Source organism: Ornithorhynchus anatinus, chromosome 20, assembly GCF_004115215.2.
Source record: "Ornithorhynchus anatinus isolate Pmale09 chromosome 20, mOrnAna1.pri.v4, whole genome shotgun sequence".
NCBI lineage: Eukaryota > Metazoa > Chordata > Mammalia > Monotremata > Ornithorhynchidae > Ornithorhynchus > Ornithorhynchus anatinus.
In genome coordinates this window covers 11,544,142-11,569,583 of record NC_041747.1, presented here as the reverse complement: position 1 = coordinate 11,569,583, position 25,442 = coordinate 11,544,142, and the positions used below count along the sequence as shown (strand labels likewise).

Genomic DNA, 25,442 nt, shown 5'->3' with positions numbered 1-25,442 from the left:
AGATATAATCCTAACAATTCGTGGTTAAAGAGTACTAAACAGCAGATTAAGCTGAAAGAAAAAAATGTTCACAGCTTTTTCACTAGATGAAAATCCAAATTTAACAGACAGGAGGGTGATTTGAGCTCCATGTGTGCCTTCGGGAAAAGTCTAATCCATGCCTAACTTCACATGAAGACAATTATGGAAGAGCCTAGCCTGTTATACAGATGAGAGATTCCACTGTCACTAGAGGTGTGTGTCAAGAGTCAGGCGGTCTAAAGTGAGAATAAAACTCCATCGTGCTTTTCATCCACTAACTTCAAGGAACTTTCCCCCACAATCAGGTTCTGAAAAGAGCACATTTCCACTCTACAAATGGCGGGGACGCCGGGAGAAAATGGCTTCCAGAAGACAAGGCCCGATCCGGCCCGATTCCAGGTTTATTTGTTGTTTTTCTGAATCCAGGCTCTGTCTGTTGGATCCCCCTACTCCATTTCCCATCTCCAGCAGCCGCCCTCCTCCCCGATCCTGTTTCCTTGGGGGATGTGGACTACTTCTTTCGTGAGTTCAATACAGGCCTGGTAAGATACAGGCACTCAAAAGCTCAGTGATTATTATAAAGTTTAGCGTTTCCGTGCTGTTAGAGTGGTGCAGAATATCTGGCACTGGGCCCGGGGCGTCTCAGCTAGAGAGAGGCTGTAGGGCAGGATACTCAGTTCTCTTTCCTGTTGAGAGGAAGGGAGGAAAATGACAGACAATTCCAGAACTAACAATGGCAGAGAGCCATATGCATTGGGTGGGGAGAGTGGGGGGAGGGGGAAGAGAATGATCTGGAAAAGGACACAAAGAAAAGTGCACTTGGGAAGAAAAAGTATAGTGACTCAGGAGAAGTAGATTTATCCACAGTGCAGAATAAGATGGAGATTGAAAAAATAATACTAAGGTCTTTCCCTTTACGGTCACTTCAGTTTCAAAACTAAAAATGACTTCCATAAGGATTGTGCCGACGAGGCTGGAGATGAAAAATAGTAAATCTGCTCCCAGGAGATGGAGCGATTAAGCAAACTCTGAGTTGGGGTGAGAAAGGGAAAGAGGAGAGGGGATAGGTTAGTTAACTAACCTCTACAAAGCGGAATAATGAACTAAGGCCGTTAGACAGCTGGAGTGCCACAATTAACCAAGCAACGCATAATCCCAAACAAGAAATAATATTGATTGATTCATAAATGACTAGTCAAGCAAAAAAGGCTCTCCATGTTTCATTTGCAGAAATATTGTATTTCACTGGAGAAAGAGTTCCAAAACTACAATGCTTAGTCACTCGAGTGTTGAAGCTAAAGAAAAAAATGGTATTTCATTCAATCATATTTACTGAGCGCTTACTGTGTGCAAAGCACTGTAGTAAGCACTTGGGAGAGTACAATATAACGACAGACACATTCCTGCCCACAACGAGCTCACAGCCTACAGGTATTTGCACCGATCTGCCCACGCACTCTTTGCACTGTATCTTTAGGCTTAACATGTGTATTCTGCACACAAAATCCCTATCTACCATACCCATTACTCTCTTTGAGGGCAAGGACTGTTTCTTTTACTTCTGAAACCCCACCCCACAGCCACCAGTTCGGTGCCACGGTTTTCCAATATATGACTCGCACAAAATCAAGTGAACTGAAAGAAGCAGAAGTCAGTCCTCTCATAAAAAACCACATGAGAAAAGATACCAGAACAGGTAATCAACCTATTCCCAACTAAAAATGTTGGGGACACACGATAAAGGGGACAGAGGATTGAGAAAAACTTAAAAATTACCTGCGAAGACTGTGGCATGCCCTCAGTTTCCCCAAAACATCGGTTTTCACTCTACATTTTGCGTAGAACACTCAGAAAATGAGGGAGCATGTTTTTCCGACAACTTGAGCGTTTTATAATTGGGGTTTTCTTTAATGCGGGATTTGTCAAGAATGTGACTCCCATTTTTAGGAGAACTGAGTGCCACTGTTCTTGCAGCCTTAAATATGGAGAAGCCAGAAACACGCTAAAATAGAAAGGGCAGCAGAGGCGCTGAGCAAAAGTGTAAAAAAATGAAATGATGAAACTATGGAATCAGAAGATAATAAGGATACAAGCATGGTCTTGAGGCACTATGAACATTTAACAATGACGTCTGTAACATGAAAAAGTCAAAAGAACACAGTAAGCGTTCCAGAGGGAAACGAACTAAGCAAAAGCACTTTTGGTTTAAGGACCTGCAGAGAGCTGGGTTTTTTTTTTAATTATCATGCAATATAGGGCATATAGGTAAAAATCTTTCCACTAAAAATTACTCTAAAACTTGATTTATTCTACTTTAAAATGATGCACAGGACACCAAGAAAAGCCTACTTTTCCTAAACACGCAGCCATTTCTAATCATGCAAATTGAATTTAAAGATTAGATATTTGAGCAGTCATATAGTTGCCTTAAAAATTACTTTTAAATTGTGACTTACAAGAAAATCAACAGAGATGAACATAGGGGGGAAGAAACCCACAAGAGTTATGGAAAATTATGTGAAAATATTCACAATTTCAACTAACCTTCATTGTGAAGCAGGCAGGCCAACCTTCCCAGTTGGACGTAAAGAATAACAGGATGTTAAAAACCTGAAGTTTCCTGTTGTTCTCAGACTATATCTTTCTTACTGGGATCCAGGGAACCATTTGATTGGCTGGAATTTCCCACTCTCAGCTCCCGCATGACGTAAGAAATTTAGTAATATAAATGAGACTGTTCAGGAAACTGAACAGTGAGATGAGACGGCTGCTGACTAAAAAACATGTATGTTAAAGCAGACGAAGAATACCCTGAACTATCTAATCAGGAAGCATAAAAAAAACCGATTCCCATGCCTGTTGTGACTTTTGTTGCAAATGAACCAGGAGATCATTAAAATGGCTCACCATAAACTGCACTGGCTGTAGTGAGGCGTGTTAAAGAGGCCTAGAATCTATATAAAGTAGTAAAGGCGTTCTGGGTTCTGGGGGCTGACGTAAGTGGCTGATGTAAGTGTTAACTTGAGGGGAAGCACAGCATAAAAGGATAGAAAATGTGAGAATGGGGGAGAGGATGAATGAATGGATGAGAGAGAGATGGGGGGGAGATAAGAACAAGAGATAGGAAGAGAACAGTTGCTGAAAAAGGGGAGGGAAGGGGCGAAGAGAAAGAGGAGGAGGAGGAAAAGGACAAAAGGAACAAGGAAAGATTATCAAGGTGCTAAAATAAGCTCATTGTGCACTGGGAATGTGTCTGTTTAATGTTATACTGCACTCTCCCAAGTGCTTAGTACAGTGCCCTGCATAAGGTAAGTGCTCAATAAATACGACTGATTGATGGATAGTCTGCGGGCTCCTTGGGGAGGGGTCGTATCTACCTACGACATAATAATAACGTTGGTATTTGTTAAGCGCTTACTATGTGCACAGCACTGTTCTAAGCGCTGGGGTAGATACAGGGTCATCAGGTTGTTCCACGTGAGGCTCAGAGTCTTCATCCCCATTTTACAGATGAGGGAACTGAGGCCCAGAGAAGTTAAGTGACTTGCCCACAGTCACACAGCTGACAAGTGGCAGAGCCGGGATTCAAACCCATGACCTCTGACTCCCCAGCCCGGGCTCTTTCCACTGAGCCACGCTATTGCTGTCTCCCAAACGTTTAGTTCAGTGCCCTGTACGCAGTAAGCACTCCAGAATTCCATCGACTGATTTAGACCAAACTTGTTGACAGTGCCCTGCACCCAGTAAGCGCTCAATAAGTACAACTGACTGACTGATTGGCTAAAGCCCTTTCACAACCTTTCCTTTCCAACCACCTAGGGAAACCGCGTTTGACTCTATTACACGACAGAGCCCTGTGAGAGGAAAGGGTGAAAACTAGAAGTTGGGGTCCAAGGGGATTCTTACTTCTCCTCCTCCTCCTCCCCCGGGGCAGCTATGGAGGAGACGGAGCGATCCCAGATGGCCCCGCTTGGGCGGCTTCTTGGCACAGTGCTTAGAACAGTGCTCTGCACATAGTAAGCACTTAAATACCAACATTATTATTATTATTCGCAGCAGCAGAAGTGCAGGGGTATGGGGTTTAGGACGGGGTGGAAGATAGGAAGGGTTTAAAGGCACCCACCGCTCACCAACGGTGAGCTTGGGCACGCAAGTGTCTACTCTGTAGTGAGGGGGCATCAGATGCAGAAGTAGCGTAGTCTAAAGAGCTCAGGCCTGGGAGTCAGAGGACCTGGGTTCCAAGCCCGGCACCGCCGCTTGAGTGCTGTGTGACTTGGGGCAAGTCGTTTCACTTCTCTGGGCCTCGGTTACTTCAAACGGAAAATGGGGATTAAGACTGCGGGTCCTTTGTGGGACAGGGATTGTATTCAACCTGACTACCTTGTATAATAATAATAATGTTGGTAATTGTTCAGCGCTTACTATGTGCAGAGCACTGTTCTAAGCGCCGGGGTAGATACAGGGTAATCAGGTCCCACGTGGGGCTCACAGTCTTAATCCCCATTTTCCAGATGAGGTAACTGAGGCCCAGGGAAGTTAAGTGACTTGCCCAAAGTCACACAGCTGGCAAGGGGCGGATCCGGCATTCGAACCCATGACCTCTGACTCCCAAGCCCAGGCTCTTTCCGCTGAGCCATACTGCTTATCTACCCCAGCACTTAATAGAGTGCCAAACATATAGTAAACACTTACATACCATTTTTTTATAAATTGCCATTTTAGATTACTACATATCCACTACTCCCTCATTCCCCTATAAGTAATTATTTTTATACCTGCCTCCTCCTCTAAACTATAAACGCCTTGAGAACAGGGAACCTATCTACCAAACTCTACTGAATTGTTCTTTTCCAAGTCCCTAGTGCAGTGCTCAGCACACACTCAAGTGCTCACTAAATACCACTGATCGATTCTCGGGTTAACATCATGGTAAACATATTCAAATTTAAATCAGTGTGGCTTAGCGGAAAGAGCATGGGCCTGTGCGTCAGAGGACCTGGGTTCTGATCCTAGCTCTGCCACTTGTCTCCTGTGTTACCCTGGGCAAGTCACTTCACTTCTCTGTGCTTCAGTTACCTCATTTGTAAAATGGGGATGAGGCTGTGAGCCCTATGTGGGTCACGGACTGTGCACTGTGTCTTATCTTACCTACTTAGTACTTAGTACCGATTATCTACTCAGTACTTAGTACAGTGTCTAGCATAGACAAAGTACTTAAATACCATTAAAAAAATATATTTCAATTTAAAAAAAGACCTGGGTTCTAATCACAAGTCTGCTATTTGCTTGCTATGTGACTTTGGACAAGTCACTTACCCTCTCCAGGCTGTAAACTCATCTCCAGACTGTAAACTCACAGTGGGCAAGGAATGTGCCTACCAACTCTGTTGGACTGTATCCTCTCAAGCGCTTAGTACAGTGCTCTGCACAAAGTCAGACGCTCAAGAAATACCATCTGTTGACTGATTGATTCTCTACGCCTCAGCTTCCTCATCTGTCCAAACAGGGATTAAATACCTGTTCTCCCTTCCCGATCTGGGCCAGGGATTGTGGATGATCTGATTATCCTGTTCCTTCGCCGGTAATGAGTACAGTGCTTGGCACGCAGTAAGCGCTTAACAAATACCCAAATTATTGTTATTAGGTCATACTGAAAGTCAGCCAAGTAAAAATTACTAAACAGAACAATCGTGTTTTATTTTGACACTCCACCTTCTTTGAAGCTACGAGGATGATCTAAGCAGCACAGGAGTCTTTTTAAAGAACCACCTCCTGTTACACAAACAGCAAAAGCCACTGACTTTCCTAACCTACCTAGCAACTGTTCCATCCATCAGTGGACTTGGTTTAATCAGTCAATTGTATTTATTGAGTGCTTAATATTTGCTGAACACCGTACTCACGCTTGGGAGAGTACAATTTCATCGAACTGGAAGGGCCGTTCCCTGCGCCTGACAAGCTTTCGGGCTAGAGGGGACTTACTTGCCGTCAGCCCAGCAAGCGCTCAATAAATACCACTTATTGATCCTCGGTGGCTTAGCGACCGGTTCCCCCTTAGGCTTTGAAATGTCTGAACGGAAGACCATTTATTTGTATTTATTGAGCATTTACTGTGTGCCGAGCACTGTACTGAGCGCTTGGAAGGGTACAACCATCAAGACACACTTTCCCCGGATGAACAAAGGGAGCAAGTGAGGATGATGCAGGAGGAATTGGGAGAGGAGGAAAGAGGGGCTTATACCTCAATGAAGAGGATGGAGGTCTCGGAGCTGGGGGCCACCAGGAGGAACACCCCAGATTCCCATCAGAGAGCCCACTGCTTTGAAACTATGGCCGTGATGGGGTTACTTCAGAGTGAACCAAGACTTAACCGGAAGGCCAACTAGTTCAGTGAGTCAACTGAATTTACTTTGTGCAGAGTATTGTACTAAACGCTTGGGAGAGTACAACAATAATAATGGGCACATTCCCTGCCCACAACTAGCTTTCAGTCTAGAGGGGGAGACAGACTTTAGAGACAGGTCAGTTCTCTAGACCTGATACTGATTCAGTCATCTAAATAATAATAATGATAATTGTGGCATTTAAGCACTTACTATGTGTCAGGCAGTGTACTAAGCACTGGGGTGGGAGGAAATAAAAGCAAATCGGGTGGGACGCAGTGTCTGTCCCACATTGGGCTCCCAGTTTACAGATGAAATAACCGAGGTCCAGAGAAGTGAAGTGACTTGCCCATGGTCACACAGCAGACACGCGGTAGAGCCAGGATCAGAACCCATGACGGACTCCCAGGCCCAGGCTCTATCCACTAGGCCATTCTGCTTCCCCAAACTGCTCCGGGAAAATCCTTGCTTAGGATCAAAAGCATACTGGTATCTTTATAAAGATCAAACCAAGTCTATTGTTTTCTTCTTAAAATTATTAGCAAACAGCAACTCGGAATATTTTCTCCAGAGAGCCTCTGTTTTTGTGCCCTAGCTTTGCTTTTCCCGTGATCTACATAATGCCCGACTACTTCTAGATCCCGGGCTAATGAATTCTGGAAGCGACATGTACTCTTTTCTGCTCTGAAAAGGCCCCCCTCACAGTGTCAGAGATGAGTTAAAACCAAGACCTGCTCCTCCGGAAAAATCCATTAATCCCGAATGGGCTTGATCGTGACTCATTCTGGATTAAAGGGATTTACCTGAAGGAGATTTTCCGATACTATTACATTTGGTGCATGTGAAAACAGAAAAATAGACCAAGAGCGCAATAAGCTGCAATGGATGACAGCAAATGTCAAAATGTAAGGAAGTTGAGAATACGAAGAAACCTGTTAGGTGTGCCAAGTGAATGAAGGGGCTGGAGAAATTTCTGAAAAGTTTTGGACTGTCTTAATTAAAAGCCACCTATAACATCTATTCCTCCTCAGAAGAATTTGATAAACCTATCTGGTTTACCTATTTGATAAACCTATCCTGCTGACATCCACAATTACTTGCATTGTCGGACCTCAAAAAGCACTCCATAAACATGCTACACTTACACAGGTAATTAGGACAATTGGTATCTTGGGTAAAATGCTGAAGGTTGGAACCAATTTTCTCATAAGAATAATATTATAAATGGAAGACTGATTCCTGACCTAAGGTTGGATACCCTTTTTTTAAACCAAAATTACCCCAAATTGTAGATTTAATCAATTATGGATAAGATAGCTATGTTAATATAGCTTTGTCATTTCATTATACAGAGGCTATCTCCTACTTCATCAAAAGAACAGATATGTCAACCACCCTGGCAATCAACTGATGGATCTTATTCATTGAGCTGTTCCCCTGTGCAAAGCCCTGGGGCTTAGTGGATAGCGACTGGGCCTGAGGGTCAGAAACACTTGCTTTCTAATCCCAACTCTGCCACCTGTCTGCCGTGTGACTTTGGGCAAGTTACTTCACTCTCTGGGCCTCAGTTTCCTCATCTGTCAAATGGAGCTGAAGACTGTGAGCCCTAAGGGGAGGCAGGAACTGTGTCCAACCTAATTTGCTGGTATCTACCCCAGTGCTTAACAATTACTATTATGATTGTGGTGCTTGTTAAGCACTTGTGAAGCACTGAGGTAGATACAAGTTAATCAGGTTGGACACAGTCCCTGCCCCATATGGGGCTCACACTCTTACCCCCATTTCACAGATGAGGTAACTGAGGCACAGAGAAGTGCCTTGCCCAAGGTCACAGGGCAGACAAGCGACAGAGCTGGGATTAGAGCCCAGGTCTTTCTGACTATCCATTAAGCCGCATTGCTTAATAAACTGTCTGGCGCATAGTAAATGCTTAAATATGATTTAAAAAATACAACCGGGCTAGGCGGGTGGTCTTCTTTTGGGCTTCTTTTTACCTTACCATACAGACGGTAGCTGGGAGAGGAAAGTAGGGAAGGGAGCTGGGGGGTGGCTTCGGCTTCCTTGGCAGCCCAGGGACCATAATAAGGCTCGCCAAGAGGCACAGGGAGCGCCCGGCTTCCACCTGAATCTCTGCAAACCAGAACGGCTCCTGCCTCGGGGTTCCAACCCCAAAGATTTGCATCACTCACACCTACCCCTGTGGCCTTTAAACATTTATCTTGACCGTTAAAATGATTTCATGGGGCTGATGGAAATTTCCCAGAAGTAACAGAAAAGCAACGGAGAGGCCAGGTCTCTGGCGGGATTATGTTTTCTGTTTGCATTATTAAAGGGATGTGACTTTTATTTTTTTTTAAAGGTATGCGACTTACTCAGAGTTGGATGGTATCTCTCTTAAAAGATCAGGTTGAAATGAAAGGTATAATCTCACCTTTCATTCCTCCGACCACCTCTATCGGTGGTATTTACTGAGTACTTACTGTGAGCTCGCTGTGGGCAGGAATGTAATAATGTTGGTATTTGTTAAGCGCTTACTATGTGCCGAGCACTGTTCTAAGCGCTGGGGTAGACACAGGGGAATCAGGTTGTCCCACGTGGGGCTCACAGTCTTAATCCCCATTTTACAGATGAGGTAACTGAGGAACCGAGATGTTAAGTGACTTGCCCAAAGTCACACAGCTGACAGGTGGCAGAGCGGGGATTCGAACCCATGACCTCTGACTCCAAAGCCCGTGCTCTTTCCATTGAGGCACGCTGTGTGCAGAGCACTGTACTAAGTACTGGGGAAAGGACAATAGAGCAGAGTTGGTGTGAGAGTTCCCTGCCCACAAGGAGCTTCCAGTCTAGAGGGATAAATTTTCACGGGGGAGAGCTGTATCAATCCAATCATATTTATTGAGTGCTGATTGTGAGCACAGCACTGTACTATGCACTTCGAACAGTCCGATATAACAGAGTTGGTGGACACGCTCCTGCTCACTACCAGCTTACAGTCTAGAGGGAGATCATCTAGACTTATCTAACCGCTTTGGATTTACCTGGCTAGGATTTATGGATATTGAAGAAATTTTACCAGCCCAACAGGAAGGAAGATTAATGAGACAATAACTCCATTTGAATGAGAAGCGGCAGGGCTCAACAAATGCTGACAGTTCACCAATCTAACAAAAATACTTTGGTCAGATCATCATCAGACGGTATTTAATGAGCACTTACCATGTGCAGAGCATGGTTCTGAGGGCTTAGGGGAGTCCGATACAACAAGGTTGGCAGACATATTTCCTACCCACCACACTCTCCACCTTTGTCTCTGTGGCTGTCTTGGGCTTATCTCTTCATTTGTTTTAATTTGTTTGAAGTCTTATCTCGGTACCTCTTACCTCCCCTGCTCTACTTGCTAATTACACATAAGATTCCCCCTCTTCCACCTTTAATTTCTCACTCTGCCAAAGGGGCTTATCTCTTGAGCCCTAAGACACTGTTTATTATTGTATATCTTGTCTCCAGAATCGGAACTTCTTTTCCACCCCTTCCCTTTTTACTGCTAACTGGAGTCCTCCAATAGACAAGATAAGTAAGAGGCTGGGTGGTTTTGCTCCTTTTCAATGCTTCTGGGACCTTAAGCTTTCACAAGGTTTCCCTTTCAGACAGTTTCCTTTAAACTAGATTTGCTCAACAGAGGTAAATCTCATTCAACTGAAAAGGGTTAGGATCAAAGTCATTCTGGGAAGGAAAAAAAAATGTGGATTTTCACAGAAAGAGAATTGCACTTGTACTCTTTTCAGAACATCTGGTAGGTCTTTTCTCTGAGCAGCCATGAACTCTGTGCCAACCCCTTCCACCCAGTTCAAGGGTCTTTCCAAGCAGGGGCAAGTTGCCGGGAACCAAGGCCTGGGTTCAGGGAGGGGAGGGAGCACAGATGGCCCTAACAAATACTCCTGTCCAAGGAAAGGAAACGGCCTGGAAAAAAGCAGTGAATTTCCTGGTTTGTGGAAACACACTCTTTAAACCCAAGATATCTGAAAAGGTTTAATTTTAAAGAGGGCTAGAACGCCAGCACGATCCAAGGCAGGTAGTGATGTCTAACAAAGAAGCAGCGTGGACTGGTGGAAAGAGCCCGGGCCTGGGAGTCAGAAGACCTGGTCTCTAAACCTGGCTCTGCCTATTCCTGGCTGTGTGGCCTTGGGCAAGTCACTTCACTTCTCCAGGCCTGTTTCCTCAACTGTAAAATGGGGATTCGATACCTGTTCTCCCTCCTACTTGAGACTATGAATCCCTACATGGGACAGGGACTGTGTCCGGCCTGACCTGTACCTACCCCAGCGCTTAGAAGAGTGTTTGAGATCCAGCGTGCTTGGAAGCGTATGATGCGACGGGCACCAAGAGGCCACCATGAGGGACCTCGAGACAGGCTCTTCCTTCTGCCCTTCATTTTTCTTGAAGAACAGAAGATAATGACCCCCCTGCAACCACAATGAGGTCACTTTGGTTTTCTAAGGAAGTGCCGGCTTCCACCAAATTTGGGAGACGGCTATTTTTGACCCGAGACATACGAGTCACTGATTTGGCAGGCGTCTGGAGCGGAGTTTTCCGGGTTTTAAAAATACAATTTTGTCCTCTCACGTTGTCAGGGGGAATTTATGACTTGCAAACTCATTCCTCCACCTCCCGAGACTTTCTTGTTCTAAACAAGTTGGGCTATTTAAGGTCTAATGCAAACAGGAATGCTCTGCCGGGGAAAGGAGAACAGGACTTGAGAGGTTTAATTTGGGTTCTCCTGGCTGTCTGTTTTGTCCTTTTAATTCCTCCCATTCCTTGCACCCTTGCTGTGAACTTAAGTTTCCTAGTGAGGGTGGGGGAAGGATGTCGGATGATAGCATGTGGCAAATACGAATCTTAGAGCAATTTAATGGCATTTTCCTGTCGGCTCAAACCTGAAATCTGTTGCAGTGCACCGATTTCGGAGCTCAGCGTGGCAGGGACAGACCGCAGACGGATGTGTGCAGCTTGGTGTAGTGGATAGAGTACAGGCCTGAGAGGCGGAAGGTCATGGGTTCTAATCCCAGATCTGCCACTTGTTTTCCGGGTAACTTTGGGCAAGTCACTTCACTTTGCCTCACTTCCCTCATCTGCAAAATGAGATTGTGATCCTCACGAGGGACAGGCACTGCGTCCAACCCGATTTGCTTGTAGCGACCCCAGTGCTTAGTACAGTGCCTGGTGCATAATAAGTGCTTAAATATCATTATTTTTATTATTAAGGGGACACAACTCCTCTCATAACGTTTAGGAGCCGAGTTGCTGCAAGGCACTTGAAATAAGATGGCTTGAGAGAGAAGCAGTGTGTTTTGTTTAGACAGATCTACCATCTTCCATGTGGCTTTATGAGGAGGGGAACTCTAGGGGTCTCAATGCAAGTCATTTATTTGTTCTCTCAGTCTTACAGACAAGAAGGTGGGGGGAGGGGGTGGTCCCCACCCCCAAACTGAGTCACAGGCTTAAGGAGCTCTATCCCTCTTCTGCCCTTTTCTTTGGCCCTTCCAGCTGGTAATCCTCTATTTCCATTACAAAGAACTCCAGCAGAGCCCAGCTGGGGGACTTTGGGGAAAAAAAAGCAGTCGGGCAATCCTATTTGAGTTTGCGCGTTTACTGTGTGCAGGGCACTATACTAAGCGCATGGGAAAGGGAGGTTTTTCAAGCCAGGGTCTTCTAATGCCCCATCGATGCAAAGATGTGCATATTACAACGTATTGAGAGGCTGTCTCACGGAATTGTATTGTATTGGAACAGTCCCGATTAGACTGTAAGCCTGTCAAAGGGCAGGGACTGTATCTGTTGCTGATTTGTACATTCCAAGCGCTTAGTACAGTGCTCTGCACATAGGAAGGGCTCAATAAATACTATTGAATGAATGAATGAATCTGTGTAGCTAGATCAATGACTGTAACTACATCATGAGCAAGAAATGTGTCTACCGACCCTTTTGCATCACACTTTCCCAGCTGCTTAGTTCAGTAAATGCTCAATAAATATCATTGATTAATTTTTCATCAGCAGCAGCAGGGGAAGCAGAAATGCTTTATGTGTTGCATCATTTGGACTCCTTTACTCTTGGGCACTGCTGAGTTAGTGCCTACCATGGGGATGAGGAAGGAGAGAAAGGGGATTCTTTGAGCTTTTTTTGATGGTAGTGATTAAGCTCTTACTTTGTGCCAAGCACTGTACTAAGTGCTGAAGTAGTCACAAATTAATCGGGTTGGACAGAGTCTATGTCCCACGTGGGGCTCCCAGTTTTAATCCCCATTTTACAGATGAGGAAACGGAGGCCCAGAGAAGCGAAGTGACTTACCCAAGGTCCTGCAGCAAACAAATGGCGGAGCCGGGATTAGAACCCAGGTCCTTCTGACTTCCAGGCCCGTGCTCTTTCCGTTAGGCCACGCTGCTTCTATTTAAGATGAGGCGTACAAGGTGATACCCAGCAAGTTGCTTCTTTTTCACCCTTCAGATCCCTCTCGCTGCAAGAGAGCTGCAGAATGGATGCCCAAAGTATTAAGGCTATATTCCTGACCTTTCTCTGTTAGTGCTTGATTTTTCAACAACCCCAACACGCTAAGAGCCCACAGTTAGCCTAGTGGAAGCAGTGAGGTCTAATGGAGAGGGCTGGGAGTCGAGGGACCTGGGTTCTAATCCCGGCTCTGCCCCCTGACGTCTACATGACCTTGGGCAACTGACCTAACTTCTCTGCCTCGGGTTTTTCATCTATAAAATGGGGGTATAATACCCCATAGACTGTGAGCCCCATAGGGGACGGGGACTATGTCCAGCCCGATGACTCTATCTTATATCTACCCTTTGTGAATCACTCGATTCACAAAGCCAAACGAGAAGATGGTTCATCTCAGTACAGTGTCTGGCGCAGAACGTGCCCTTAGATGGCATATTATTTTAATTCAATTAGCACTATATTTCTATTCCCAACAGGAACAGGTGCACTTATGCTCAATTCTCCCCACTTCCTTGATAGTTCTCCAAACCTTTTCCATCGTCAAAATAGATTACCAAGCTGGATGCAAGAGGCAGAACTGTGGGAAAGAAACTCAACTGAGAGGAGGCTCCGGAAAACCCACCAACGTCTTAGACACGGGGAATGAGACGAGGAGACAGAGCGAGAAGTCAGAAGGCAAGAGTGACCGCACACCTTCTCGCTGGCTGCAAGACGAGACGGTGGCGACGTGCCAAAGTTGTGGTGGTGGTGTTTTTTATGGTATTTGCTAAGTGCTTACTATGTGCCAGGTGCTGTACGGAGCGCCGGGGTAGATACGAGATAATCAGGTTGGACACGGCCCACGTCAGTCGTACTTATTGAGCACTTACTGTGGGCATGGAATTGTGCTAAGCGCTTGGCAGAGTGCAATGTAACAATAAACGGGCATGTTCCCTGCCCACAGCAAACTTAAGACCTAGAAGGGGAGGGAGATGGACGTTAATATAAGCTCTGTGGGGCTGGGAGTGGGGAGGAATAAAGGGGCTTCCAGTCTTAATCATCAGTGGTATTTATCGAGCAGTTACTCTGCAAACAGAGCATCGTACTATGCACTTAGGAGAGTACACTCCAACAGAGTTGGCAGACACTATGCTTATGGTCTAGAGACGACTTTACAAACTAGAGATCGTTGTCCCCAAGAAACGCTCAATAAATGCCACTGGTTGACTGAATGCTCTCCAGTCCCTGTTCAAATCAGAGAAAGAGGAAATGAGGGGTCAGGGAAAGGAGAGAGGAGTGACACTTTCTCCTAGAAGACAGGCAAGATGAAAGATGTCTGTTCCTCTTTTCCTGGACAGGTGGGGGGAATAATTTACAAAAAGTCACCTTACTCTACCCTGCTCTGATCTTATTGTAAAAGTGATACCCTGACCTAGTGGAAAGAGCACGGGCCTGGGAATCATGGGACCTGGTTTCTAATCCCAGTTCTGCCACTTACCTATTGTGTGACCTCAGACAAGTCACTTCACTTCTCTGTATATTAGTTTCCTCCCTGTAAAATGGGGATTAATACCTGTTCTCTCTCCTACGCAAGACTGTGAGCCCTGTGTGGGTTAAGGACTGTGTCCAACCTGATTACCTTTATCTACCCCAGCCCTCAGTATAGTGCCTCGCATGTAGTAAGCACCAAATACAATTATCATCATCATCGAAATTTAAAGTTAGAGCACCAGAGTCACCCAAGAGCCTATAATTCATCCTTTGGTCAGCTTTAGACCCCCTTTTTTTTTAAAAAAAAAAAAAAGGACATCACTCGATTCACAAAGCCAACAGAGAAGATGGTTCATCTTTCAAATCGCACTTTGACTGACAAAATCCAGTCAGAGCCCCCATGCCTACCGTTCCCAAATCTGACCTTCACCCCTTACTCTGGCTTTAGCTCAGGGGGAGGTTTTGAGTTCCGTTCTCCTGGTCGATGATTTGCCAATGATTAATTCATTTTGAACTTGGTCTTCTACGGAAGCTGTGAGAAGTACAAATGTAATCGAAAAATAAATACGGCCCAACCTTGGCTCTAAGTGTCATTACAAAGAGCTGAGCCCAAAATGCCTGCATAGGAACACGCCCGCAGATGCGAGCTCCAAATAAACGGCCCAGGATTTCATGTCACGCAGCTGCAACCTGTCGGGGCTCTCGTCCTTGATGGTGGTATCTGTTTAGCGCTTACTATGGGCCAGGTGCTGGACTAAGCGCTAGGGTGGATACAAGCAAACCGGGTTGAAGACCATCCCTGTCCCGCATGGGCCTCACGGTCTTAATCCCCATTTTCCTGAGGAGGGAACTGAGGCCCAGAGAAGTGACTTGTCCAAGGCCACACCGCAGATAAATAGGAGAGCCAGAATTAGAACCCATGACCTTCTGACTCCCAGGCCCGGGCTCTACCCACTACTAAGCTAATTCAGCTTCGTACCCAATATCGCTTCTCTGCCCCGAGCAACAAAACTGGCCAACTGATCTGCTCAGGGGAATGAGATGCCACCTTGGCAGAAGCTGACCGACTTCGGTCAGCCCGTCGTATTTACTGAGCGCTTCCTGTGCGCAGAAAACTAAGCGTTTGGAAAGTACAACACGGAGTTGGTCGAGGGGAACCCTTCCCACAAGGAGGCTATAGAGGGAGATGTTAAAATGGATTTGGGATAGGGGAAGTTATACCGGAAATTGTCTTGTTCTGAATGTGCACTTTGGGAGACGGTGGAATCTTTTTGTGACAGAACGACGTTAGCTTCCTCAGAAAATGGAAACTCGGGTATGCTGGAGCAAGTGTAGCCTAGTGATAGAGCCCGCGACCGGGAGTCAGAAGGATGCGGGTTTTAATCCCAGCTCCGCCACTTGCCAGCTACGTGACCTTGGGCAAGTCCCTTCGCTTCTGCTCTGTGCCTCAGTTCCCTCATGTAAAAGGGGGATTGAGACTGGGAGCCCCACGAGGAACAGGGACTATATCTACCCCAGCGCTTTGAACAGTGCCTGGTGTATAGCAAGCACTTAAATACCATACAAAAGTCAGTCCATCGACGGTATTTACTGGTGCTTCCTGTGCACAGAGCGCTGCACCGAGCGCTCGGGAGGGGATGATGTAGATCAGAAGATGAAGCTCTCCTGCACAGGCCAAAAATGGTCAGTCAACGAGGACGATGGGAGTCAGACCTGGCCCGGCGCCTGACTTTCCAACCCCTTCGGTTGCAGAGGGTGGGACAGCCTCCGTCCGAAGGTTCAGGCTGTAAAATAGGGAGGGTGGGGAGGGAAATGGGGGGAGGATGACCAGTGCCAGCCGAGAGCAGATAAGAGTGTGAGCCCCATGGGGGACAGGGACTGGGTCCACCCTCATTAACTTGCATCAGCCCCAGTGCTTAGGACAGTGCATGGCACATAGTAAGTGCTTACCAAGTACTACAATTATTATTATTAATTTAACATTAAAACAGCAGGAGAGCCAAGAACAATTACACCAAACCCAGAATAAAAGCAAGACTTTTTTCAGCGAACCCAAACCCTGAGTGTGGGGCTGAAGCAGAGACCTGCACCTCAAGGATGTTCGAAAGTGGGCAATCAGGATGAAATGGATAACCTGGAGAAGCAGTGTGGCTTCGTGGAAGGAGCCCGGGCTTGGGAGTCAGAGGACGTGGGTTCTAATCCTGCCTCCGCCACTTGTCAGCTGTGTGATTTTGGGCAAGCCACTTCACTTCTCTTGGCCTCAGTTACCCCATCTGTAAAATGGGGATTAAGACTGCGAGCTCCATGGGGGACAACCTGATTAGCTCGTATCTATCCCAGTGCTTAGAACAGTGCTTGGCACATAGTAAGGGCTTCACAAATTACATCATCATCATCAACTTGTGATGGAGGAAGTCACTAAAGGTGGTGATTTATCCTGAAATCTCCAACTTGCTCCATGTCCCTCATCCTGTACGTCCCCCGGAAATAAATAGGGAACTCCATTTTTCCTAATAAATTTTAATCCGTGCTCATGGATATACCGGCTACCAGTCAGGGGTCTGATAATCCTGCCATGGGTCTACCCACTCTCAGGATCCTGGATTGGATGCTAAGCAGGAGGAAATAGGGAAGCAGCATGGCCTAACAGATACAGCCCGGGGCCTGGGAGTCTGAAGGATTAGGTTCTAATCCCCATCTGCCACTTGTCTGCTGTGTGACCTTGGACAAGTTGCTTCACTTCTCTGGGCTTCAGTGACCTCACCTGTAAAATGGGAATTAAGACTGGGAGCCCCCTTGTGGGGCTTGGGCTGCGTCCAACCTGATTACCTGGTTAAACCCCACTGCTTAATGCAGTCCCTGGTACATACTAAGTGCTTAACAAATACCATTAAGAAAAAATGACTCTAAAGGGGAAAAATCCCACCTATCACCCTGATTTGCTCCTTTTACTCTTCTCCCTCCCAGCTCCACAGCACGTTTGCCCATATCTGTCATTTATATTAATGTCCGTCCATCCCTTCCCCCCACCCCCCATGGCTCTAAGTGTGCATTGTGGGCAGGGAATATGTTATATTGCCTTCTCCCAAGCACTTAGTACAGTGCTCTGCACACAGTAAACACTCAGCAAACATGACTGAGTTCTCTCCCACTGCCACCTTTTTGCTCACACCCTCACCCATGCCTGCAATTCTATCGTTCACATCTGACAGACCTCTACCTTCTACCCTCTACCTTCAAAGTACCAAGAGCTGGCATGATTCATTTCACACGGTTTCTTGGACTGGGTGCAAACTGTTCAAAAACAGAGGTTTAGTTTCCTGACAGAAGGCAAGTTGGGGCAAAAGGGAGGAATAAACCGATTTCCATAGTCAACCACTTCGGCCAGTAAGGCCAACTGGAGTAGCCACATCTTGCTGAGGCACACAGACACGAGAGGTGGCTCCTTCATAAAAATTGGAAGCCTCTCTTACCAGCCCACTTGCTCCTGAAAGCCTCATTGCGGAGTCTCTTAAAAATGAATAAACTGAATTGCTGGATGAATCAAAAGCCAGAGATAACACTTGGGTGACGCCTCACCCCTCCGGCGAAAGACAACAGAGATTTTTCTTTCTCCTGTTTTCACTTCACTTGGGTCTTAAACCTGCATCGACAAGTTTGGGTTAAGTTTCAGTCTGATTTCTATTTGCTTTTAAAAGTTGAAACATGCTCTGTCTTTAAAACAGATGAAAGCAAAGCCACTGCAGTTTGAATTTAAGGCAACGAGCATCAGTTTTCACCTGGGCCAAGCCAAAGAAGCAGCGTGGTCTAGTGGAAAAAGCACGGGTCTGGGAGTCAGAGGACCTGGGTTCTCAGCCCAGCTCTGCTACTTGCCCGCTATGTGACCTTGGGCGAATCACTTCACTTCTCTGTGCCTCAGTTTCCTCAACTGTAAAATGGGGACTTAACACCTGTTCTCCCTTCTGTGAGCCCCACGTGAGACCTGATTATCTTGTATCTACAGCAGTGCTTGACTCAGAGTAGGCACTTAAATGCCGTTTGAAGAAAAGACCAGAATAAAAGCAGATAATTAAATGTGCAAAAGAAAGTTTTAATCAATGTTCAAAAACATAAAGGCTTTATGAAAAAGCCTGCTCACCTGTTCTAATCCCCACTTGAAATTTACACTCTGTCCTCTTTCAGCTTTGAAGAGACAGACCCAATCACAGAAAGAGAAGGCCAGATATTAATGAGATTTTGAGGATTTCCATTATTCCATTACCATCTCTTTTTTAAGCAGTTCTCCAAACGGCTATTCTGCAAAACAGATTTCCCAGGAGTCTCTACTATCTGGCCTTTCTAGGACATCAGTGTTGACGATAAAGGAAGTCCACCGAAGAGCCATTTGTGTTTTCAGAATGGTCTAAAGGCTTTTACTGTCTAGCCTCCCGCAACAACAACAATAATGTCATTTGCTAAGTGCTCACTACATCCCAAGCACCGAACTTCTCAAGCACTGAGGTAGATACAAGATAATAGGTCCCACATGGGGCTCACTATCTAAGGAGGAGGGAGAACAGGTGGGGGATTCCCATTTTGCAGTTGAGGGAACTGAGGCACAGAGAAGTGCCTTGCCCCAGGACAGGCAGCAGGAAAGTGATGGAGCCGGGATTAGAATCCAGGTCCTCTGACTCCCAAACCCTTGTTCTTTTCACTAAGCCATGCTGCTTCTCAAGAACTTCAGGAGACTCAGTATTGGCCAAGAGCTTACTTATCTGGCTCCTTGTGGACAGGAAGTGTTTTCTCATAATGTGCTTTGATGGTACTTTTCCAAGAGATGAATTCAGTGCTCTGCCCCCAGTGAGTGCTCAGTAAACAGCATTACTCTCATCACACCCCACAGCTAGGCAAAAATCCCATTCAACAGCAGTTGCCTTAATCTTCTGCAAAACTGAAAGCCCCTCCACCCAAAGCAGAGGAATTCCAGGAGGGGACCATCTTTACCCGGGTTCCTAAAAGCACCCCTTAACCCTAAGCACCACATTAAAAAAATAACCCCAAAACTTGAATTCCAAAGCTCTGCACACCTCAGATCATCTTTTACGAGCCAATCGACCTGTTTCATTTCCAGTTCTAACCCCGAAAACCAGGTCCTTTAACCCTTTACACCAAACCACCTGTCTCCCTGCCCCTGGGAGCCCCACGTGGGACACGGACTGTGTCCAACCGCATCGAATTGTACATTCCAAGCGCTTAGTGCAATGCTCTGCACATAGTAAGCGCTCAATAAATACTATTGAAGGAATGAATTAGCTTGTATTTACCCCAGTGTTTAGTATCTGGCACATGGTAAGAGCTTAACAAGAACCATTAGGGAAAAAAAAAAGCAGTACTGACATTCATCTGCCCACACATCTAACTACTATTAAACATTTAAAGGTATTTATTGAGCGCTGTGTGCAGAGCACCATACTAAGCACTCATACTAAGTATCGACGGCAAATTGCAGGCACACCACATTGCTCGTTGTGGGCAGGGAGTGTGTCTTATACTGTACTCTCCCAGGCACTTAGTACAGTGCTCTGCACACAGTAAGCGTTCAATAAATATTTCAAGGGGCATTTCAAGGAAGGCTCCTGGAACCAGTATCAGCAGAAGACCCTTGGCAACCAGGACCCCAACAAAATGCCCTGAACCAGAGACAGATACCTTAGCTCGAAAACTATCATGCCTGATTCTGCTGCACATGTAAACTAGGACGATTCAGTCGCCACCGTTCAAGATGGCCAGAGTTTCCTGAAGCAAAGTCTCCCTAATGTTTGATCAAAATACACAGGTACCGACCAACCACTTACACCAGTAAAACTGACTTGATCCAGAGAACCACCATTATTAAATATTCAGAAATACAAAAGATTCATTTTGTTTCCCACGCCATCTTAGGTTTCGTTTATCTCTGATTGAGAAAAACGCTTTCCCTTGGTTTCAACGCTAGCCCACCTGGAAAAAGTCTTTCAGCTTTTTTGTCTCAGTTCTTCCTCGCTGACAGGATTCAAACTAACCTACTTAAAACTGCACCTTTTACCTTTCTCTTTTAGAGGATTTATTGGGCCAAAATACTGGCCTTTGTCTTAACTTTACCAGAAGGCTATGCAGAATACTAATCTGCCAACAACTTAAAATGTAATTATTTCTTCTGATGACCAACTCTTAGCCTTCAAGTTTCCAAATGGTCAAAAATACTCCTTTACCCCTCTCATTTCTCAGCTTTAAATTTTGTCATCTTGCTCTACAACTGCCAAAACAACTAGTTAGGTCTTTAAAGGCCTACACCAAAATGCTTTAGGACCAAGTGAAGCAGGCTACTGAATGTAAAATGCATTTTTTATTCATTTGCGGTTTCAATCGATCAGAAGAACGTATAGAGGACTTTAGTCTCAAAATGTGTGTGACCACAGCAAAGTAAAACTTCAATGTCACAAATCATGTGTTCGTTACTATTGCCATAACAATAACAAAAGTTCCTCAATAAAGGGCAAATTTAGTTAAACATTGCTGCAACACAAACACATTTGCACACAAACTCACTGACAACTGGCAGTGAAGTGGGAACCTGATTTTTAAGAGTTTTGTTGGGAAACAATCAATCACTAATATTTATTTTGATGCTTATTATGAGAATACTATACTAAGCGCTTGGGAATATACACGAGTTGGCAGGCAGATTCCTTGTCCCCAAAGACCTAACAGCCTAGAGGACTAGTTTCTCTTCATAATTTTGGAAGACCTAAAGGTCCATGTCATTATTTACCAACTTAGGTTTCACTTCTGCAGTAAACAACAGACACTCAAGTTTACATTCTCTTATTTTTTTTTCCTGAAGAACAGGAAGTTACCAATAAATGGAGAAACGAAGGAATTTATGAGGATCTTGGTTATCCAAAGTGAAAAGCAGCATTTTATTTTTGCCTCTGTTAATCCATTTCTACAGCCTGCTTCACCGCAGACTCCAAAAAATCAAAAGCGTGGTCTCAAAAGTGACGGATAAGCTAAATAAGAATTCACCTCAGGTATTTAAGTTTTGAATGTTGGTGAAGACGGTTCTCATCAAGAGCAGCCTTGGCTAGTGGTGAAAGAGCTAAGAGTTAGAGATTAATAGAGTGATTAGACTGTAAGCCCATCAAAGGGCAGGGACCGTCTCTGTTACCGATGTGTACATTCCAAGCGCTTAGTACAGTGCTCTGCACATAGTAAGCGCTCAATAAATACTACTGAATGAATGAATGCTGTTTCCTAGTTGTTGTTTCTTTTACTGGCTTTGCCAGGTTACTTCCACAACCTCCCTGACATGATATTTTAGATTGAAGGCACCAGGGCACAACACCCTGGTTCCTTTCCCCATCGCCGAGAACAGCGCTCATCACAACGCGATACACGACAATGTAAACCTTAAGAGGGAATCTCCTTAGAGAAATGGCACCGGTTAAGATTCCCCAGTGAAACGCTACCTTCCTTTCGAGCGGAAGCCATTCTACCAAGAGGGAGGGAAGCATCTCCTGAAAGACAATCAGAGCAGTAGGGTACAATGATTTGTTTCTGGTCGATCGCTGCTACTTTTTGGGCGCTTTCTGGGTGCAGCGCCGTGTACGGAAGGGAAGCGGCGTGGCTCAGTGGAAAGAGCCTGGGCTTCGGAGTCAGAGATCATGGGTTCGACTCCCGGCTCTGCCACTTGTCAGCTGGGTGACTGTGGGCAAGTCACCACTTCTCTGTGCCTCAGTTACCTCATCTGTAAAATGGGGATCAACTGTGAGCCTCACGTGGGACGACCTGATGACCCTGTATCTCCCCCAGCGCTTAGAACAGTGCTCTGCACATAGTAAGCGCTTAACAACTACTAACATTATTATTATTACGGAGCGCTTGGAAGAGTACAAGAGAGTTGGTAGAACACGTTCCCCGGCTACAAAATGTGATTTCCAGAGAAGGTGGCTCTTGGGGTCTGAAATTCAGACAGAGCTTCCACTTGAAAGGGCCTGAGCCATCCCTCGGTGGGGTTTATTGAGCACTTACCACGTGCAGCACCCTACGCTGGGTGCTCGGGAGGAAATAATCGAGCCGGTGGGCATGACGGACGCCCCCCAAATGACAAACCGTCTCGTGTGACCAAATCCTCGGGCCAATTTGGAATTCAGGACAAACCGCCAAGACTTAAAGGCTTCCATTCGGGAGACTGAGCGTCCCCAGGGGAGCCCGACGGATCTGGGAACGCTGGCAGGGGTCTGGAGGTGACTCTCGCCGGACCCCGGCCTATTTAAAGTCGTGCCCGTTTCGGTGCCGGACACCTCCCCTCGCTGGTGTTTCGGCCTGGCCCAAATCTCTCTCTTTTTACTGTGGTACACCCGAGCGGGGCTGGTAACCGGGTCACCCCGAAACGGGGAGGGCGGGGGGACGGTTTCTGCGGTGGCCGAATCCCACCCTGCCGGTGCAGCCCAAACTTTTGCCGACGGGAGTTGGGACTGGGGAGGGGCGAGGGAGCTTGGCGATTCACAGAGAAGCAGCGTGGCTCAGGGGCAAGAGCCCGGGCTTGGGAGTCAGAGGACGCGGGTCCTACCCCGGCTCTGCCACTTGTCTGCTGGGTGACCTTGGGCAAGTCACTTCACTTCCTTGTGCCTCAGTTACCTCATCTCTAAAGCGGGGATTAAGATTGTGAGCCCCACCTGGGACGACCTGATCATCTTATATCTCCCCAGTGCTCAGAACAGGGCTTGGCACATAGTAAGCGCTTAACAAATATTCATTCAATAGTATTTATTGAGCGCTTACTATGTGCAGGGCACTGTACTAAGCGCTCAGAATGAACAAGTCGGCAACAGATAGAGACAGTTCCAGCCGTCTGACGGGCTTACAGTCTAATATCATCATCATCCTCCACCACCTGTCTGCTGCGTGACGTTGGCAAGTCGCTTCACTTCTCTGGGCCTCAGTTCCCTCATCTGTAAAAAGGGGATGGAGACTGTGAGCCCCATGTGGGACATCCTGATTCCCCTGTGTCTACCCCAGCGCTTAGAACAGTGCTCGGCACAGAGTAAGCGCTTAACAAATACCAACACTATTATTCTTCTCTGTGCCCAGTGCTTCACACAGTGCTGGGCACATAGTACGTGCGGAAGACCTACCATTATTATGATTCTTCTCTGTGCCTCAGTGACCCCATCTGTAAAATGGGGATGGAGACTGTGCACCCCACGGGGGACCGCCTGATGACCTTGCATCGCCCCAGTGCTTCACACAGTGCTTGGCACATGGTAAGTGCTGAACAAATACCAACATTATTACTCTTCTCTGCGCCCAGCGCGTCACACAGCACTGGGCGCATAGTAAGTGCGGAAGAATTATCATTATTATGATTCTTCTCTGTGCCTCAGTTTCCTCATCTGTAAAATGGAATGGTAACTGTGAACCCACTGTGGGACCACCTGATGACCTGGTATCTCCCCCACTGCTCTGAACAGTGCTTGGCACATAGTAAGCCCTGAACGAATACCATTATTATTACTCTTCTCTGTGCCCAGCGCTTCACACAGTGCTGGGCACATAGTAAGTGCTCAAGAACTACCATCATTATTCTTCTTCTTCTCTGTGCCTCAGTGACCTCCTCTGTAAAATGGGGATGGAGACTGTGGGCCCCACGGGAGACCGCCTGATGACCTGGTATCTCCCCAGCGCTTCACACAGTGCTTGGCACATGAGTGCTCGACAAATATCATTATTATTACTCTTCTCTGTGCCCAGCGTTGCACACAGTGCTGGGCACATAGTAAGTGCTGAAGAACTACCATCATTATTCTTCTTCTCTGTGCCTCAGTGACCTCCTCTGTAAAATGGGGATGGAGACTGTGCGCCCCACGGAGGGCCGCCTGATGATCTGTTGCCGACTTGTTCATCCCAAGCGCTTAGTACAGTGCTCTGCACATAGTAAGCGCTCAATAAATACTACTGAATGAATGGTATCTCCCCCAGCGCTTCACACAGTGCTTGGCACATAAGTGCTCAACAAATACCATCATTCTTCTTCTTCTCTGTGCCCAGCGCTTCACACAGCGCTTGGCGCATAGTAAGTGCTGAACAAATACCATCATTATTATTACCCTTCTCTGTGCCCAGCGCTCCACACAGTGCTGGGCACATGGTAAGTGCTGAAGAGCTACCGTCCTTATTATGATCCTTCTCTGTGCCTCCGTTTCCTCCTCTGTAAAATGGGGATGGAGACTGTGAGCCCCACGGGGGACCGCCTGATGACCCGGGATCTCCCCCAGCGCTTCACACAGTGCTTGGCACACAGTAGGTGCTGTAGAGCTACCATCACTATCATGCTCCTTCTCCGTGCCTCAGTTTCCTCCTCTGTAAAATGGGGATGGAGACTGTGAGCCCCACGGGGGACCGCCTGATGACCCGGGATCTCCCCCAGCCCTTCACACAGTGCTTGGCACATAGTAGGTGCTGCAGAGCTACCATCACTATCATGCTCCTTCTCCGTGCCTCAGTTTCCTCCTCTGTAAAATGGGGATGGAGGCTGTGCGCCCCACGGGGGACCGCAGCAGCGTGGCTCAGTGGAAAAGAGCCTGGGCTTCGGTGTCAGCGGTCATGAGTTCGACTCCCGGATCTGCCCCTTGTCAGCTGGGTGACTGTGGGCAAGTCACTTCACTTCTCTGGGCCTCAGTGACCTCATCTGCGAAATGGGGGTGAAGACTGTGAGCCTCAGGTGGGCCCACCTGATGACCCTGTATTATCCCCAGCGCTTAGAACAGTGCTCAGCACATAGTAAGCGCTTAACAAATACCAACATTATTATTATTATTATTATTTCCTCCTCTGTAAAATGGGGATGGAGGCTGTGCGCCCCACGGGGGGCCGCCTGATGACCCGGGATCTCCCCCAGCGCTTCACACAGTGCTGGGCACACGGTAAGTGCTGAAGAGCTACCGTCGTCATTATGCTCCTTCTGTGTGCCTCAGTTTCCTCCTCTGTAAAAGGGGGGGGTGGAGGCTGTGCGCCCCACGGGGGTCCGCCTGACGAGCCGGGAT

The 25,442-nt window shown here is 46.6% G+C and overlaps 1 protein-coding gene across 7 annotated transcripts in view; it reads right to left on the bottom strand.

The window, feature by feature from the left end:
• The window catches only part of ARHGEF7 (Rho guanine nucleotide exchange factor 7), a 120,664-nt gene that overhangs the window by 79,573 nt on the left and 15,649 nt on the right, over nt 1-25,442 (bottom strand). The gene's annotated exons all lie outside the window — the stretch shown is intronic.